Genomic DNA, 17,479 nt, shown 5'->3' with positions numbered 1-17,479 from the left:
AAGTTTTAATTAAAATTTTAATGTAATTATCGGATTAAATGGGTTTCAGTGCGAGCTGTTTTCGATCCTGGTTGCGAGAGCGAGTGTGGTCCAGCGTCGCAAATGGTCGCGTTTTGTAGCAACCTTGTCCAATTCCCGGTCGAGCTGTTGACGCTAACGCTCTAAGGTTCCGCTGTTGACCACTGGGCCGCAGCTCTAGTCCTTCACCAGGCAACGGATACGCAAGCGTTACCGCCATTGCTGCAATGGGCCATCTGATACTGTTGTTAGATAGTGTCGTTTTGCCATAGGACAGGCCAGGCGTGTGTCGCTCGGTAAAGTGCCACACAGTCTCCTGACGCGCATTCATTTCTATTGCTTTAGTTGGCCCGATTGTCGTTGGCGCGAAGGAGCGTTTTATATTTTCGTATCACGAGTCAGTTCACTTGCCGTGTCCCAATTTCGTTTCGTACGTAGAATCCCAGATGCATCGCCACTTTCCACTCTTCCCGGACTCGGAGCCGTTCGTCGCGAGTGGATGTGTAGTATGTTCAAGTGCGCTCGTGAATAGTCGTGTGTGTTAACATGTGATAAATTATTATTCGCCGCTCAAAAGTTTCGTCTCATTTCGATGACATTTCACGCGGGCACGTTTGCATGACGATGCATGTCCTTGCACCGCTTTTTTTGGAGGAAAAGTAGAACAGTGGGAGACGGGGGAGCGAGGATGCGTGTTTAGTTGTCGCTTTGTTGAAAATATTGCCAACATGCAGCGCACATTCATTCTCGGCTTGAATAATTTGTTAGTTGGTTAGACATTGTTTTTTTTCTTCTTCAATTAACATGTAGGTTATAATTTGTTCTGTGTGTGTTTTTTTTGCTTATCCTCTTTATGTTTCGAATGGATAAATTTGTTATTGCGTTGAGTGGAAAAATCGTGTAATGTATTGTAGTATTGCATGAATAGAAATAATGGAAATATGGATAATAGAAACAAAAATAAACTTGTAGTAACATCAGTATAGTTAATACAGTTTGTGGTTATACGATTAAGTTACAAACATATTGTACTACATTTAACAAAGTTTTTGATGAAGCTTGCGGGTCTCTTCAGACTCAGTGGAAATGATCGATAGTAATAGTGTCGACTATAGCATCGGATCTTCTACTTATGTGGGGAATTGTGAATTCATGATTAAAACTAATTCTGTGTAATATAAAAGTCCAGCAGAGCAAAAGTACGAGCATGTGAATGTCGACATATGAAGAGCATTGCTTTAGAACAGTCGTTGGATGGCGCGGTCTACGATGAGTAGTTAGTTTTGTGTGTGGCCTGCAAGCATACAGAATACATTCAGTTACGATGAAATTGCAAATGAATCTGAACTGTAGTAATCAGGGGCATACATTCGAGAGAAATATGTTTTTTCTTCTTTTCAATGTATGAAAGCAATCGTAGTATGAAGCGAAGCCACTGGGTAGCGAAGTTAGAATTGAACTAGGTCATTTGTATGAACTCAGTGGATGGTGGTGATCTCGAGCACTGCGAAAGAGTGTGTGCTTACCAGGGAAATTGAAGTCGATTTCCAGGATTCCTTCCTTCCTTCCTTTGATAGTCATAGGAAGGTAGAGCGGCGGTAGCATAGCGTACGAAAACTATGAAAGAACGAAGTGCACGGTTCATTGACGGTTCTGTAATTGAGGTAAACCCAATGAGGTTAGTACTTTCCCGGCCCAGGACATTTTCTGTGCTTGTAATGTGACATTGAAAAACAGAAGCAAAGTTCATTTGAGCAGAGTTTTCCGCGCAATATTTGGGTGAGACAAACAGGGTTTTCGGGAAACGAATAAGAAATTTATATTTGCAGTGCACATAACGAAAGACGGCGTGTAGTTTTTGTTTAACGGAGAAGATTACTTTGTAACCAAGGACCAAAAGTTGGTTGGATTAAGGGCTTGCTTCTTATAGTCAGAGATCGGTACCTCTTCAAAATGCACCTCCAGACTTATTATTATTAGTTATTGGGCCTGTTTATGATAAGTCGTATTTATTTAATTTGCATCAATCGAGAGCAGTAAAATATTTTCAGGACATTATATATTTACTTTCAGATGAGTGAATTTATTCAGCCATCCTTCTTATAAAGAGTTTAATCCATTCCAGTGTTTCACTCGCTAAACGACAATGAGTTCGTTATGCAGTAGATTTCATATGAATGCTAAAAAAATACAATTTATATTAAAAATGAAAAAATCCGTTCTACAGCAGAAGAATTCTCACTATAGTGTATATGCTTTGTTCATAAACCCGATAGAAGGCCAACATGTTGAAAAACTACTTTCCAAATTAATTCTTCCCTCTTTCCTTAATTAATTAATAATTGTTATGAAGGGGTTACCTTTGTTTGATATATTTATGTACATGCAAAGAACATACAGTAGAGTAAATAAAGTTGCATATGCAATACTGCTACTACTGAATGAGTTGAGTTAAGTCTTACAAGTATTTTACCAAAAGGCTGTGTACATTTATTTACTGTCTAATATATCTATGTTCTCAGATTTTCACATCTTTTTAAAAAGCTTCGTTCGAGTTGAGACTTATGCAAACATTCTGTTGTGTGTTTTATTACATATGTTGACGCTAAAAATTTGTCGCTAACACCTGAGTTTTTGTTTTAAAGTCTCCAATATATGACAATGTGCGTCAGATTTTGTCTGCATTGCTTCCATGTTTGTATGTAAGTCTTATAATTTGGTGTGATGAAATGTAATTTGCTATTTAGGTGTAATATATTATTTGTCTGTCGAAAACTTGTAAAATTAGATTAAATCAAATACTTAAGCATTTCTAAACATTAAAGCCTATTTTAGCTTGGTAGAAACAGAGTGAAATCAACTATTTTTGAATCGAATTTGGTCAGAATACTTGATGTGTAAACGCTCAGATGGTTTTTGTATTTGATAGCTGATGTTCGCGCATCATCCACTAACTGCTAGAAACTAAACTAACACAATTGAATTCAGTGAATAATTTACTGTAAAAAGTCAAAAGAAAAAAAAAGTTTTAAACATCTTTGTACATAAATTTATACATCTATTTCTATCAACAATACGAATTTATCTAGTCCTATGAATAGCTAGCTAGTCCTATGAATTATGATTTTTTTACAATTACGTATAAGTGACAAAAATAGGTAATTGAGAGACAAACATCGATGGGCACTGTCTGTATGTACCGTAGGTAAAATCCCTTCAAAACTACAATTACAAACGATTTCAGTTGTCATTTCAATTTCCTAATGATATGTTTCGATGTTTAAATGAATAAAGAAAATAATGTGATTCTTTATGTCTACTATTTTCAGGGAATTAAATAGCCTGTCTACAAAAAATCGAAACAATCATACGGAGGTATGTATAATCCACTAAGTAGTAGCGTCAAAAGTGTGTAATTTATGCCCGTGACATGGTTAAATAATTGTTCTTAAGTCACCAAAGCCGTACATGCTTGATTGTTCGCTCAATTGTTGGAAACCTCATCGCACTGTGTGATGTGGGCCGGCGGTTTAGTGTAGTCGTTGTGGGTTGGAAATGCTGCTGATGATTAATTAATTTCTTCCTCAAAATTTAACGGCGGTTCAATTATTCTAATGAACGGCAAACCAGTCCGCCAACCATTCGGACAATGAACACTTATTAGTATACAAATGCGCGGAGCAAAGCGTCTAGGTTCGGTTTCTCATTCACTGCATGGTAGGTTCGGTATGGAGTTAATGATAATCCTAAATCCCCTTCTATAATCCACCAATTGGGGCCCTCCGACCGATCCTGCCTGCGTGAACATTCTTGTTGCACGAGCCGACCATAATGAGCCTGTGGCGTTATAAATATATTATTCTCCAGCATTAAACAACTCTATTCGGCCGGAGACATAGGTGTCGTTGCTGTGTACACATCCTGCCGGAACCTATCAGTGAACCAGCGAGCGGCAGGTACAAACCGACGGTACGATATCCGTACAGAGCCCTGAGGGATAAGGGTGGTGAACGCGCGGTCAGTATAATCCAGGCATAGGACAGACTTTCGTAGGATGCGTGTTGACCACCGCGGTCGTGATGTCACTCTGTTCAAACACGGGATCGGCGCGCACTGTGAGCCTTGAACCGATAATCATGCCGGGTGCTCTGGTGGACATGCGATTGAGGTGTGAAGGAAACTAATCCGCTTGCAAAAGAAGCCTCGAGAAGCACAACGAACCGTAGCCTATGTCACACTGGGTTGTGCTCGTACCGGTTTTGCCGCTGGCTAATGTTTGAATATTGATTGTTAATTAAATCGGAATAATGATTTATAGTAGTACGCCATCAGAGTGCGTACGACTGTTTCGGGTCGATGGTGCTGAATTCCGCCACCAGCAATCACGCAACACGACGGACATTTCTGTATGCATAGTGGTGGGTTTTGCGGTATGACGGCTTGCACACACACGCACAGATGCACACCCCGGTGAGTGTAAACGCTCCAGATGATTGGATGTATTGTCCCGGTAGCACCGCAGATGACTTAGCTTTGCATAAATCTGCCAATTGTGCATTCGTCCGTCGGCGAACATGGTGGGTTCTATCGAACCGTCATGTTGCTAGATGACGTAGAGTACGTGACACACGCCTAGCGCTCGATTGAGGATGACGTGGCCCTTCCCAATGCTGGTATGCGCCGCTTGTCGATGGCAGCTGCATTCAAATAGAGTGTAAGATCGACGTTCGGTCGACCTATATTTTTTATAAGTTTATTTTTTCGATCTGCTTTTGCACTCAATTCTAGTGGAGCAGCAATAGCAATCACATTTACTTTTGCCCAGTGCACGGTGTCATATTTGATTGAGATGTATGTATGGTTAACATTAAATATCCTACGACCGGAGAACATTGGCCAGAAAAAGATACAACCGACCATTTGGTGGTCGTGGAAATGCATTCACCCAAACTAAACATGCTATTTGATTTGCTATTTGGCTGTTGAATCTCTAGTTAAAGCTGACAGAAATTTTAATAGTACCAATTTTATCCTGCATCATGTGACGCACTTCGTTATGAGTTTAATTTGTATGCGGTCCAAGAAAAACAATGTTATCTCACATGTAAGATATTCTTCTTGTTTTTTTTTTTCGTTAGAACGGCCGGATCGACTTATTTTACCACGTAGCCGGATAGTCACTGCTTGCTACGGGGTATTGGTCCGGATGGGATTTTGGTCCGGTCCGTTCGTTTGAAGACCGGCGCTGCCCCATGATATTCTGTTTTCATATACTTGAAAAATCTAATTCGATGTAGTCGATTAAGTCATGGAAAATAATATCCTAAACAGAGATTTCATATTCATAGTACGCTAAAGCTAAAGTGGTAATATGTGGAATATGTGGAAATTTTTAAAATTTCCTTACTATAAAATATTAAAGTTTGCCGCAGTCGAATGGAAAGGTGAGTGGAGCTCAGGAAAAGCAATTATTTGTCATTGGAATTAACATTTCCACCTCACCGTAAGAGCTATTGCATCCTTACGAATGCAACAAAAGGGGCAATTACAGTACAGTAGTCCTCCATCCGAAATCCAAATCCGGCCACCCTACCAGACACAGTGTAAAAGGTGGAAGTGTAGCACCTTGTGCACATAAATCGAATCAAATACTCGTTACAGATTGCAACCATATTGGCCGACTGCTTGCCTGGTTGACTATCGGCCGACTAAGCAAAGACAAGTGGCTCGCCGGGAGTGGCGGTTTCCTACATTTAAGTACTTCCTGCATCGTCTAGGGTAGGATGCGCGTTTGCTCAGCACCTTGGATTTGTTTCACGAGTTTTTCGTTCGTATTTTTCCTGCTGGTACACAGAAGTTCCCCCAGTGCGGCGGTGGTGGTGATGGTGGAACTCTACGACCAATTATGCCGATGGAAAAGTGCTTCGGGTGGTAGTGTACGTGCCGCGCTGCACGTTAAACAGTGGGAGTAAAAGTTAACTGTGCATACATTAGCCCTTGTTTCGTACCGTGCATGGCCCGCATTTGCTCTACGTCCCCCGGGGGTCTCGATGACACCCCGTGTCCTTCTTACAGCAGGTGAAGTTGCGCAAGTTTTCGGCGTTTCAGCTGCTCACGGTAAACACGCTCATGGGGTGCGAAATCGAGAGACGAACTTCCTTCCAGGACGCGCTAACGACATCCAGCTGTGCGAGGTGAGTCCTGCTGACATGGAGTGAACCGACGGACACTTCTGGTGTCTCTGTCGTCGAAATAGCCTGCATGGTGCCCGAGTGCTGTCTCACAATGGTGGTCTATCTGCTTGGTGGTGGTCGCGGCTGTGTGAGCAAAAGTTTATTAAAACAATGTAAAGTTGCACAAATTTATCCCGTACACCATCGGACTTAGTTAGGACGACACTGTTCTATGTTGGGTGTGTGCGTGTGAATGTGTAGCACGATCAAGTTAGCGAACTTTCCCGTAACGTCCGCACCCGGTAGGTGATGGTGGTGGAATAGATCGAATCGTCGTGATAGTGTCGCATAGTGCATGGCATGGTGTGTTCGAGTTTTCTCACCGCTTCGAGGTTAGAAACCCGTAACTTGGGAAGTTGCGGCTTGGGGAAAGCTTTTGGTAAGTTAAAATGGTCACAGGCCGCAAGAGTTAAGCTTGACAGGAGCGCAAGAAATTGACCTCAACAGTGAGGATAGCAAAACCAAGATTGGAGATAGGGAAGCATGTTCTACGGTCCCTGGGTAGGAAAAAGCTCACGGGTCAGCGGTTACAGAACCCATTCGCCTGTGGACAGGGTTCCAGGGTGACAATGATGGGTACGGGTAAGTAATTAAAGTCTTGATTTCGCATTAAAATGCTTCGCACTGTGTCGTGGCCCGAGCGGTGCAATGAGTTTGTTAGGTGCCGGTGTGAACTTGTCACTTCCTCTACCCCAGTTCCGTTTCTTGGTAGTTTCCCTAAGCGTCGCTTAGTTTGCTCACCAATTTTAAACGAATATCCCTGTTAGATTAAAGAATGTCGCGGCACGGAACTGAAAGTCGAAAAGAGTCGTGATAGTTTAGTTTTTAGTTTTCATCCCCCTATGGAAGTTCTGCGCGTACCACCAGGGTGTGCCGCAATAAATGAACACCGGTGGCCTAACGTGGTACACGTAGATGGAAACCGATGTCGTTGAAGTGGTTCCTCGAGAGGACAAAGTGATGCGATGCGGGGCTAAATAGTTTAAAGTGTAATTTCACCAAAAAGCAGGTCACATATTTGAGCAGCCGACGGTGCATCGCGACCTTTACTAGCCCGTGGAATGGCAACTAACATACGTTGGACGTATGATAGCTTTATGCGGTACGTGGAAGACACTTCTGAAAGCGTTTGATGATAGGACACAAGTGTTCGTGTTTGGAATGTGTTACACGTTTATGCTAGTAAAAGGAAGGTGAAGAAGGTCGAATAGTGACAGTGCGCGATGGGGGGAGAAGTGGCACCAGGGTCAGATAAGCGTCCGGGTATGCGTCGAGTTGCATGTTGCGATGTCGTAAAGTCACGATTTAGAATAAAAATTCTCGTAAGTTAGACAAGTTTTCATCATTTAACTTTTGCAGTTTATAGCCGGAATGGATCGTGAGGAAAATATGTTTTGGTAGGTTAGTGGTGGTATGTCTTGATGTGCCGAACTTATGATGCATAAAGCTTTAATGAGTTTAGTAAAAGTTGTCTATTTAATACGTTTCGTGGGTATAAGAGTCCTTTGACAATCCATTTTCAGACAAATAACTATCTTGCTTGTACTAGAGCGTTCTATCCCATCGAATAAAATGGCGTTCATTAATATGATTGTGGCATGATAATACGTTAACGGGGTATCACATAGTTAGTGCATATAATCACAGTTATTTTCAATTGATTGGGAAATAAAGAGAAACCGGTACTCGGACACAATCCTCCCCAACGATACAATAATTAATTCCACAAGCAGTAGTGCAGTTGGCAGGAACTGATTGAATCATCTAATCGATACCGAACGCGCTCCATTTGTCTCGATGCTTATCATTATGACGTAATTATTATGCATACCCTGATTGATAGAAACTGTTTCGATTCTCGTGCATAAACTGCGTGCGTAAACGAAATTATGCCAAACAGTGGTAAACGTGGTGCTGGTGTCCATCTCGTTTGTGGCGAATCGAAACTGAAATACAATCATCTCTGGCTCGTCTACCGCACCCATATTTAGACGATGATAGCGAGTGTGCCTTGTTGTGTGTATGCATTATGCAGTGCGATCCTTTCATCGTTCAAGGAGCCCATCCAGTATCCCAGTGGGTTGGTTTGGGGAACAAAGAATGGATTAGGTCAAATTCGGATGATTGTAGATGTGAGCGTGCAGTTTTTAATGCACTTTACAAACTATGCAAACGTTACCGATTCTGGGGGTTTCATCTTCTGACGAGCCAACAATTGATAGAGGTGACAGTGGAGACGACTCGGATCGTTAGTTTGTTGTGAAGCAGGAACATTGTGTGTTGGCAGATGGCAGATGGATACAATTGCAAGAAAGAAACGCCAGCTTTCCAGAGACCCAGAGTTGTCGTTGACAAATTTTTCCGACTGAAACGGTTTGCCCTCAGCAGCAACTCCCCGGTGCACGATATGGTCGTCAGCATAAACCGGCAAACGGAAATTTGGAAAGTTGTGTGCGAAGCAAAGAAATAGAAGCATGTGCAAGTGTGCAATGTGCGTTTGTGATTATGTGTGTGTGTGTGTGTTATGAAACACACTGATTTCGGGATGGCAGGATCTTTTACGTTGCTGCGAGCAAATGCTTGCTGGAGGAATATCAAATTATCTATCGTTGGAGACCACCTCAAGATGGTACCACAAAATGGTGGACGGTAAATGGGAAAGTCGTCATAGGACTTTGGATGCTTGGGGAATAACGCTGATGGAAATAAACCAACGATGACAGGATAATGCGATAGGGAGGAGCCCAGCGATGTTTGGATGCAGTCTGGAAATGGAAAACAAATAAATTCGTTCGTCCGTTATTTTCGTTCTCCGTTGTATATGGATGGAAGTGGACGAGGCAGTGGGGTGGAATGTGAATGAGACCGAAAGCACCAAAAATGGTCGATCTTGAAACTACGAAAAACTATTCGAGCGGATGCGGAAGGCGCTTCGTTCTGTACGACGTTCATTCTAAACGAGGATTAAGAGTGATCCTGTTCATTGTGTATATTATGCATTGGTTTGTGTGCGCAATAAGGTGCAGGAGCCCAGTTGCATTGCGTCCCTTTTTTAGCAATACTTCTGTATAAGCTTGCATCGGTTGTGTCTCCAGCATATACCTCTCTGGTTCCTGAACGTGGTCCATTCTTGCCGGAAGTACTGCACCGTTCATTGTATTGCTTTGCAATCGTTCATCGTCATTGTTGGCGTTTGGTAAAAGATCAGGTTCGGACCGAAAGAATGCTAGCGCTATCCTGTTTCGCATGGTCAAGAAAAGAAGGCAAGCAGATTCGTACTGAAACAATGACTTGTTGGTCGCACCTCCGAACGTTCGCCTCATGTTGCATATAATGTGTTCCGTACGTGCACTATTTATATGCTTTTGAATGAGACTTTGTTGCTGATTGTTCGTCTGGCTTGGGTGTTTTTGTTGCTTGCGGGTTGTCCGAAGTTTTCCCCGCACATTCCTTTCGTGTTGAATTTCGAACAAGAAACATTCTTTGGTTTAATATGGCTACCGTTTGAGTGGGAGAAAAATGTTCTAAATGTACATTCAGCAAATTAGAAAATTTATTTCTTCAACATTCTCGCTCTCGCTCGTTCTCTATCAGTGTTGGAAGAAAGAGCGATCCCGGTACCCTTGTAGTACCTGGTTGTATGAAGCAACAGCGTTGCAGAAAACCTCACAGCAAAGCGGAGGTAATGGTAGCATCTCATCTGCTCGCTATGCACTTGCGATGAAACGATGTGAAGTAGGGGATCGAAATTTGGTTGCACCCAGTGTACGAAAATCGGGCTAAGGCGCTCGACAACAATAGCAATAAAAGTCCCAAAAGCAGGAAGCGGCCAATCTGAGTCCTGACGAAATTGCTTTAAACCGGAACGATTAATTTAACCTGATTCTGGGAATATGTAGGTTTTTTTCCTCGCTGGGAATATATACAACAGAAACTATCCAACGGTGTGGTATGATGCAGGAAAAGCGCGCGACCAGATTCATCTTCCCAAGCGCAACGACCGAATTTCCGGAAGCCGGATAAATTGATGGTAGCCATTTTTTAATTTCCCAATTACTTTCACTCCGATTGCTGGCTTTCTGTGAAGCTGCATTGTGGAGATATTCTACTAGTTCCGCCGAACCAGATAAGCTCACATTGCTTCTAGTTGTGTCTTGTGTCTTAAAATGCACATTTCATTTTCATGTTTGAATGAATTGGATTGTTATTCTTCTTACCTAAAATATGAATGAATGAAAGACACTATGTTTTACTACCAGTAAGCAGAAGACAGTTTTTTTTAAATTTGCGATTGAGAATATATTTTTGTTTCTGAACGTCAAACCAAAAATGGTGCTTTCTGGTGATTTACGATATTAGATGATATATTGTTTTCTTTCGTTAGAACGGCCTGGCCGTATCGACTGGCCATGATACTATACATGAATCTTATCTCACAACAAAGTGTATTGTATAAGCTATCACATTTTGTGGTTTCGACGAGAAAGAGATTAAATCAATCCAAATTTCTCTATTGTGTACAATCTTTGCTAAGTATTATTCAAACACTAACCAGAAGTGTGTTTCATTTCAATGTCTAAATTTTTAGAGATGCACATATTACGTAGGCTAGCGATGTCAATTTTTTTTATTCCGACGGCCCGTTTTTGCATCGAGAGGCCTTTTTGCGGGCCGCTTTGAAAGTATGTAAAATCTGTAGGTTATCGTATGAACTTTTGGTTCATTCATGTACAGTATGTTTTAACTTTGAAGTATCAAAGCTTTTGTTTCTTTGTTTAAATGAGCTTGAACACTTCGTGTTAAGTTCTGGAAGATGTTTTGATTCTGTATTTGTAGGATTACCCAGATGAATTACCTGTTTTCTAGCAGGATAATAGATATTTGATAGTTATTAAATACATAATCCACCGAAATACGGCTTAACTATACATAATTTAAACAGGAAAAATATCGAACGCTATGAACGCCAGACGTAGCATGCGATTAGAAATTGGCGAAACGAACTATTGTCAAAGATTTTTGTTTTATTAATTTGAATTTGAAAATTAAAGAAACTTATAGAAAAGTAAAAGTTATTCAGATTTTATTCCACTTATAAATATAGCAATATTTTGATGGGGCAAAACGAATGCATAACACTGCAGCAGACGATATTCTCAATGCTCCTATTGGAGGCTGAATCAGAAGATCAAGCATACCACATGTTTGACATAAATGTTACAAAGTAATTTTAAGTTGAGTTATTGGTTATTGGTTAGGTATTTGATGATTATGCTAATAATTTTGAAAATACTACACATTTTCTAGACAAAAAGACATTTTTAATTCTATCGTTTTTGTCTGCTGGTCATGCGGATGAACCTGATGATGTCATCATGAAATTATGTTAATACATGTTGGAATGTTATTTTCAAGTGCCATAGGTGAGTTGTTTTCACTTTGTTTTTTTTTTTATTCATAACGGGCGACTAGGTCGCATTGCTTCTAGCTAGTGGTAACTTAATCTATTAACAACAACAGTAGCATCTCACATTATTTTGGAAACATTTTCTTCTCAATACAGTGCAAGAGCACTTTATCCGTCCTGAATTTGTTAGTTTCTATTTAGTATAATAATGATACTGCTGTATCTCGCAGAAACTTCGATATTTAATCAAAACAAACATTAAAGTTTGGATTAGCTATGAAATTTTAAACCATTGAAATTTTACTGGAGATTAACAGTAGGAGTTGTCATTTGTCAAAATGTCATTTTTTAAATCAAACGTTATAATATTCGTCGTAATGATCGAATATTATTTTCTTTAGATTATTTATCTTGATTATTATGGGAGGACCTGGTGGCATGATGGCACGGAACGGCGTCGGTTTTCCCCCGTAGCAAGGACTGACTATCCGGCTACGTGGTAAAATAAGTCGATACGGCCAGGCCGTTCTAACGAAAAAAATTGATTATGTTAGTCTCCGTTCGAATTGTGCCAGTCTGAATAAGCTTTAGCACATTACCTCGTATCAGTAGATTTTGTTCTGCGAGCATTCGTATTGACAGAAATGTGGCTAGGGGCAATACGCGCTCCCCATTTCAAACGAACAATTACTATGATGAGTGCAGCTCGTACAACAGCAGCAATGCGAAATGTTTTGCATTCATACATTAAGTCGTCTATTCATCAGCTTTCACTGGTCCCATTTTATGCCGTCGTATGACTTCTTGTATGTATTAAGGCGTATTCAAGAAACATAATAGACGCGTTATCGTTGCAAAACGACTGAGCACCAAAGGAGAAGGCGCGTTTTCGAAATTATTTGCTTAACAAATGCAGAAAGTTTTCATAGAAACCTCGGACGTTCGTGTTGTGTTTTGTTTATTCGTCCCTGATGGAGTCCTTGGAGCGGAGGGTCTCGCGATCAAACTGTGTTGTGAGTCGGTTTAAAATTCGAGAACGATTCCCGAAGGGTGTGGGTCCCGTGTGCGGTGATTCTGAACGGAGCTCTCATTCGTTTATTTGTTGATGCTTCCCTGCGGATGCGTAGCTCTGAGTGTTTCTCGAATGGAAGATACTCGATACATGTAGGTGTGTATGTTTTCCCCATTGTGCAATATACCTTTATCTATTCAGTGTCAAAAGCGAGAGCACACTCATCGCAAGAGGTCCATGACCATGCACAGTGTAGCCATCAGTGGCATCAGGGATAGAACAAAGTACCGGAGTAAGAAAATCAAAAAAACAGACGAACAAACAAACAAACAAGAGCACAAATGTTCCCTATTCAAGAATCAAGAAAAACAACGAATAGTTAAAACTGGTGGAGCTCAAAGGGACAAAACACAAGGGTAACTTGGGTGTCCCCGAATTCGCCTCTTTGCGTAAGAATGCAAAAGTAGAAACGAGTTTTTTGTAAAGTGGTCTTCTCAATGAAAGGGTGTCGTTTTTTCTTCGGTGCTCTCGATGTGATGCTAGTATGTGACGGAACCTGGGTGGACATATTTTGCGTGTTACAATTTTTAGAATATGGAACATATGTATTTTTTGCATTCTGCTTCGGTTTTATATGTAAGCATATGTCCAAAACCGGCAAACGAGCCAACTGTAAACGATGAACGAAAGAAAGAAGAGTGATGAAGGCATTCCAGCGACATGCCTCAGAATGGAATTCCTGATGTGAAATCCTTCACACGGATCGTCGCGACCTTCTTTCGTACGGTGGTTTGATGGTGTTGGATGGTGGGAACAATGTTGATGCGCGGGAGTTGGTCCTGTCAAGTTTTCCTACCCATGGCGTGCGCAACCTTCACGGTGAACCATTGTTGCTCCTGCTGTTGCGCTGTTATTGGTTCTATTTCATTCTGTTTGGGTCCCGCTGCCCCTTTGTTCCCCCTGGGTTGGCTTTTTTTTTGGTTTACTAGACGAGCGACCTTCCGTTTCGGTTCCACGATGTCTGCTTATGACGGGTAAATTAGTATCATCTTTCTTCCGGTGTTGAACGACGTTCTGACGACGTGGAGGATGTTATAACACAAACAAAACTCCGCATTTGGTAGTGGATCTACAAGAGGAGAATTGGATTCTGCAGTGTCTTTTTTATTGCGTTGTCCGTGTCCCGTGTAGAGCTTTCGCAGAGCTCTGAACTGTGGTGGTTTTCCGCAGCGTGCTCTCGCAATACGGACGGTTGATGCCATTTTTCATCAATTAATTACAAATTTATCATCATTCATCGACAGCTGGCGTTGGAAGCTGAAGCAATGGAGTGGATGTTGTGCAATTTCAACCACGAGTGCGCCTGTGTTGTTTGCCAGCATGGCGAAACGGTGCTACGGGGACAGCTTGCTTGGGTAAACGTGCAAAGCAAGGAAATCAAAATGACCGGGTGTGGGTGCAGAAATATGAATCCTTTCAGCATGATTTGCTCCCAGTTTGTGTGATCCGGGGAATGTAAGGTTTGTATTTCTTTCCAATGGGTTCGTAAACACGACCTTCGGCAGGGGAGTGTGCTATACGGGAAGTGGTCGATGGGATACTACGGAGTACAGGGTGGTAGTAATCATGATGGTGATGGTGATGATGATGGTGATTATGACTCTTTCTCTCGCACTGTCTTCTCCATCCGCATGATCAGGTTTGTTCTAGTGTGGTTGTCGGATGGAAGTTTGTTGAATTTAGGCACGTTGAAGTTCTTGTACGTTGGTGCGGTGGGTTATCATCCCTGCAAAGAGATAAGGGACGAATTAATCAATAGTTATAATTAATGGGGTGTGTACAGAAGTTCAAGCGCCCTGAGAGCCTCATCAGAAAAGTAGCCTCCAGGTGTGTATATTTGTGCGTACGTACGGAGCGCGTACGTATGTGGTGTGTGTTCGGGAATATGTAATTTACGGATAATCTGAAGCTGTAATTTCGGCAGGTGGTAATGAGTTTTCGGTACGCGTTATACCGCTTCATAGACGGCATTTATTTACCCCATGACCTTAATTGTACCACGTGCATCAGATAGACGATGACTTTCCGTCCATCGACCATGGTTTATATGAGTAATTTGATATTGTTCTCTGTCGAAGAGCTAGGCGCGGTAGATGTGTGACTCTGTGTTGGAAGTGTATGGCTTTGAACTGCATTAATTTGTGTTGCTCGAATGTACAACAAATGGTTATTATTTTCCGTTATACAATTGCAATAATTTCAATTTCACAAAGTATGATTGAAATACTTGTAGCTTCATATTACGATAAGAATGGCCTATTAGTAGAGTTAATCGGTTGTAGTAATGAGCAACGGCATAAATGGTTCATGTAAAAAGGTACAACATTTTATTTTGAAGTTAAGATACAACCTCAAGTAGTCCTCGAAAATTGGTTTTAGAAATTTTACCTTTGACTTAGTTTTAAGTAGAACATTTAAAGCATAAGCCTAAAAAAGTCCAAATGCTGAGAAGATCTCTAATTCTAATTTGTTGCAGTAAATTTGTTTTGAGTTTTCTTAATGTTGTTTGTCAAAAAGTCGTTCTAAAATTACATTCGTAATTAAATTACGAACAAAGCAGGAAATATAAACTATGTTGCTCCCTCATCCCACATTTGAAAAAAAAAATCGGGATACGTGGATCCCTCTCGCTGCATATAAAGGTTCGCTATAATAGTGCATCTAGAGGACTGCCTTTATTGAAGAAGACATCTCATGTTTCTTTAAAGTCGTGTAAAAACGACATCGTCTTATCAATTCTTTTCCGGTGAAAGGCTTTTGCTAAAACTGCAGTGCCACCAAAACCATTCACAAAAACAGTTTGACGTATCAATTGAATGACGTTTAGGATGGCCAACGAATGCTTACTCGTATCACACTGCTCATTTTATTTTATCAAGCTTTTATTTTAATCCTGTTGAAAGCGCTACCTGAAGTTGATGGTTACTTGTATGCTGTGAGCTCGTGAGTAAATTTTCTCACTAAAATCCATATTTTCATTTTCTTTCATCCGATCCGAGCGCCATCTAGCGATGGATATTAGCTAAGACACCTGCATCGTTTATAGGGAAAACATGTCGTTATAGCATCAGCTTTCGTTTAGCTATAATTTTTGGTCTGGAAACTTTCAGCAGCTTCGCGGGCTTTCGTTGAGCGAGGAATTTAAGCACAAGTGGACACATTCTGTAAAACGAAAGGATTCCTTCGCGTACATCGGAATAGCTGCATGAAAAAGTTTGGTCCCAATACCGTTAGCTTGGACATACTTGTGCTGTGATTTTCCGATTGAAGCTGTGAGCTTTTCCAAGGAAATTTTTCCCACAGTGGTTTTCTAGTTGCAAATATATTGGAGAAAAACAAATGTTGTCACTTAACGGTTTACCACAGTGTAAATCGATTAAAAATTTGAGAACTTCAATCAAAAACCTATTATTGCTTCAACTGTCTTCTTCATCTCCAGCAACGTTCTACATTAGTTTATATTTCGTGTTTTAATTGTTATGAAAAAAATATTTTACTCTGATCCATTTAATTCTCCTTTCTTGCTTTCATCATTTTACGTTTTAAGCGTCTTTGTTTCTATTTAACTTTTAGAAACTATTTCTAAAGGATTCCTATATCTTTTTTTTGTAAAGTTGCACCCTTAAAGTTCCAACAAACGCGGTTTGGATTTGCAACAAATTTAAAAATGTTAATGGTTGCAAGAATACATGTTGGTGCTTATGCACATAAAATAATAATGATCGTGGTAGCAAACGTGATAATCATAAGATGGATGAGTTGCGTTGATAGTTTTTACAATTAATTATCTGGATGTCGTACTTTAGCCGTGCAGTAATTCTTAGCTGGGTGGGTATTCAGTTGCTGCTGCTGATGATTTATATTCATCGAGTTGTTAGAGTTATGCACGTACTATAACATAGGCTTAACAATTAGACTAAATTATGAAACTTTTTCTTTTCAGATGACCTGTGTCCATGAAAATAGGGTGTAAGGCGGGACGATGTCAGGTATGCTTCCTATTATGATAAATACAATTTTCTGCTCAATTGTGCCCCAGCCTTGGGAAATAGAATTGCAGCGAATCGGTTCATTTACCGTAAAACACAAGTCACGGTATATCACTGCAACAATAGGTCATTTCAGCTTCGGGTCATGTGTGATATAAAGAAACATGACAATAGTGCGTAAAAAAAACAACACACCCAGCTCCGACCGACGGGCTCACGTTTTCCGTTGGCGAACGAGAGGAAGATAAATGTTTTCGGTTGGCCATTTTTTATCCTTTTGAAATCAAAGCTTCCGGGATTCGTTGCGGTTAGAATTTGTTACGGTAAAGGCAAGATGGATAATGAGGATTTCGAGGATATTGTGGATTGAGGGAGTGCCCCAACCCATTGCAAAAAATACGCTGAAGCCCGTTCCATACGTTGACCATCAAGGTGGTCAATGTGTGAAGCCGAGAGATAAGGATTAATCTTATTTAAAACCGTCTTGCTTTCGGCTCACCGTATTTCATCCCCAATTGCTGGTGCTTTGAAAGAATTTTTTATGGTATCGTGGTCCAACGCTCCAATACAATGGCCAACGTAGTGGAGCGAAGTGCCGCTATGGAGCAAGGGTGAATGGAAGAAGAAGGAAAAAAAAAACATCCAAGCCGAATGTTATAATTTCCCTATTTCCCACCTGCCTGTGGTCGCGGTAGCGCTTACCGAGCGGTGGTAGTGAAATGGTGCTAGAGAGTGGCCAGTTGGCTGTCATCCTGTTCTG

This window comes from Anopheles marshallii, chromosome 3 (genome assembly GCF_943734725.1).
Source record: "Anopheles marshallii chromosome 3, idAnoMarsDA_429_01, whole genome shotgun sequence".
Lineage (NCBI taxonomy): Eukaryota > Metazoa > Arthropoda > Insecta > Diptera > Culicidae > Anopheles > Anopheles marshallii.
Note: the sequence above shows the minus strand (reverse complement) of the source record.